A 3,505-nucleotide genomic window follows, 5' to 3' on the forward strand; every position below is an offset into this window, starting at 1 on the left:
GCCTGCTTGTTCAGTTGTTTGGTCATCCCTCACTAACCCCCCTGCCAGCCTGGTCGTAGGCAGCCATCTTGTGAGGGCATGAGGGTTAATTTGCATATTACCTCTTTATTATATAGCATGGGCTATGAGACACTTGCTTATCAGTAGCCCTTGTTTCCTTCCCTCTGGTGTCTCCAGGTTGTTGTTTTTTTGTGTGTTTTTTTCAATGAATCATGCATTACATTCCTAAAAAGGATTGACACCAGAGTTGTGGTCAAGCAGCAGATGAAGTGGAAGAATGATGCTGGCTGCTCTTCTATTTCATTTTTTTAAAATATGTTTTATTGATTTTAGAGAGAAAAAAAGGGAGAGGGGGAGAGAGAAAGAGAGTGAGAATGAGAGAGAGAGAGAGAGAGAGAGAGAGAGAGAGAAACATTGATCGGTTGCCTCCTGCACACAATCTGTGTAGTGCCCTGTCCAGGAATTGAACCAACAACCTTTCAGTGCTCAACCAACTGAGCCACACTGGTACATTGGCCAGGGCTGGCTTTTCTTTTAAAGACCCTGTCTTAGCATCACGCAGCAGAACTAGAAGACAATATAATGAACAAAAGTTTCAGATCCAGACCAGGTCTTCCCTCTCAATGCGAATAATGACTATGATTATGAGAGTAGGAGAAGTGGAGATCTAAATAAAATTAAAATGTGTGGATTATTAACTATTTCAAGTATAGTTAATATTTTCCTCTTAATAACACTTGAATGCAAGATATCATCTTTTATTTGTTTTCCTGCACCAAATTATATCTGCTTCTGAGCTCTTACCTATTGAGAGAGATAAAATATAATCCTAGTTATGTGTAGTGGCCTGCATCCTTCCCAGAATTGTTCTTGGATATCAGAGCACTTAGGCCATCCCCAAATTTGGGGAAAGGGTCTTTGATTTCAGACTTCCAAGGTTCTCACTAAGATGCTCATTACTCAAAGCTACATGGCCCATCAAAAGATGACAGTTGAGCCCTGGCCAGGTAGCTTAGTTGGTTAGAGTATCGTCCATGTCTAAGTCTGGAAACAAGGTGTGTGATTAGTGAAGCCTTCATCACAGGCCACACCTTAGCTGCAAGAGAGTCTGTGAAAACAAGTGTCGGGCTCATAAAATCTATACAATGAGGCAGGCTCTGTCTGTCACTGAGACACATAAAGTGGGTAATTCCCCAAACACAGCATGTAAAGGAAAAAAGAACAATAAATGTTTATGCAGTTTTAATCTATGGATCATGGGGAAAGCCCTATCCTTTCTTAGCCTCAGCTCCCTCAAGTGAAAATAAGGGTAATAGCATCTACTTCACAGAGTGAAAGCCCAGGAGACAAAGGTATAAAGCCTTTCCACCTTGGGGTGCGACAGCACAGGGAAAGGGGAAACACTCCCAGGAGGGGAATGAAATGGCTGTAAGGAGCATGACCCAAGGTGATTACGTTGTGATCATGAAGGAAAGGACCAAGACTGAAATTCCACTGCAAGTGCAAATGAACCCTAGCTGGGTAGCTCAGTTAGTTAGAGCATGGTCCCCAAATGCCAAGGTTTCAGGTTCCATCCCCAATCAGGGCACATACAAGAGTCAACCAATGAATGCTTAAAATAAGTGGAACAAAAAATTTCTCTCTCTCTCTCTCTCTCTCTCTCTCTCTCATCAATAAAATATTTTTTTTTGTAAGTGATGACAGGGATGAATTATACACAGTGTGTGTGCCGGCCTCCGTGGGTAGGCCTAGTCCCATACTCTCCATTGAGTTATATCATCACACAGTTAATTATAGGAAGTCTCCACTGTAATTAACAGTAATGAACACAAAGGGTGTGCTGTGTGTGTGTGTCAACAACACACCACCATGTGCTGTTTGGAAAAGAGCTCCAGGGCATACAAAGCCAGCAGCCTCTCCCCTTGAGGAAATTGGAGCTGGTCTAGTTGAGTGGCCACCCCCAGAGGGTCTGTTAGTCCTGTGTCCCTTCTGGCCTCGATGATTGGAGTGCCTGGTTCCCAGGAGGACTGTTGGTGTCCTTCTCTCCGAACCTTCTGTTGAAGGGTTCTCTGGAGTTTGGTGGACGTGGGGCCTCCTCATGTGCGAGTGCCTGGCCTGGCCTCTAGGCTTGATAAATAATAAATTTTTTTTAAAGTACAAGTAATCCAGCTCTAGCCATTTGGCTCAGTGGATAGAGCATTGGCCTGTGGACCAAAGGGTCCTGGCTTCGATTCCAGTCAAGGGCACGTACATCGGTTGCAGGCTCCTCCCCAGCCTGGGCCCTGGTCAGGGCTCCTGCAGTAGGCAACCAATTCATATGTTTCTCTCACATCGATGTTTCTCTCTGTCTTTCTCTCTCTCTTCCACTCTCTCTAAAACTCAATGGAGCCCTAGCCGGTTTGGCTCAGTGGATACAGCGTCTGCCTACAGACTGAAGGGCCCTGGGTTTGATTCCAGTCAAGGGCACATGCCAGGGTTGCCGGCTCCATCCCCAGTGTGGGGCATGCAGGCAGCAGCCAATCAATGATTCTCTCTCATCATTGATGTTTCTATCTCTCTCTCCCTCTCCCTTCCTCTCTGAAATAAATAAAAATATATTTTAAAAATGATAATGATAAAAATTTTAAAAATCAGTGGAAAAAATATCCTCAGGTGAGGATTTAAAATTTTTTAAATAAATAAATAAAATACAAGTAATCCAGAAGTCATTCCTTTCCAACAGTTATTGCTAAGCAAAGAGGATTCTAGAAGGAGTAGAATTTAAAAGAAGGAAAAAAAAGATGCTCTAAAGTAGGACACTCTACATATAGAGCTGGGAGAGAAAGAAAAGTTAAAAGGTAGGGCAGCCTTAAAACAGGTTATCTTGCACTAAATCAGGATTGGGTAACAGCTTCAACTTCTCACCAAGGGTTCCAGGTCACCTGATCCTCCCACATGACAGCAGGTTGTATGTGAAGTCACATAGTTGCAAATATAGCAGCAGTAAAACAAAATAATTAAATCTCTACCTCTTTGCTTTTCATGCCCAAGTTCTCTCCACGTAAAAAATCTAATGTGATTTTTTCCCACAGCTGTGTTTCCTCTCATGCTTCAGATATGAACATAAACAGCAATTGATTATGGAATATGGTTCTAAAAAGAATATTTAAAAACTTGTTTACTGGTATTTTTAACCTTCACAATAGCTTGAGCTTAAAAATAATAATAAAATTATGGTTACATACAATGAAAGATTTATATTTTAAAACATCTTGTACAATTCTATAATATTACTATATATTTATATGCTTTATATAGAGAGAGAACTTGTGTATGTATATATTATTGAATTGTACACTTTTACTAAATTTTATTAAAATATACTAAAAATTGCCCTAACCGGTTTGGCTCAGTGGATAGAGCGTCAGCCTGCGGACTCAAGGGTCCCAGGTTTGATTCCGGTCAAGGGCATGTACCTTGGTTGCGGGCACATCCCCAGTAGGGAGTGTGCAGGAGGCAGCTGATC

This window comes from Myotis brandtii, unplaced genomic scaffold (assembly GCF_000412655.1).
Source record: "Myotis brandtii unplaced genomic scaffold, ASM41265v1 scaffold456, whole genome shotgun sequence".
Taxonomy (NCBI): Eukaryota; Metazoa; Chordata; class Mammalia; order Chiroptera; family Vespertilionidae; genus Myotis; species Myotis brandtii.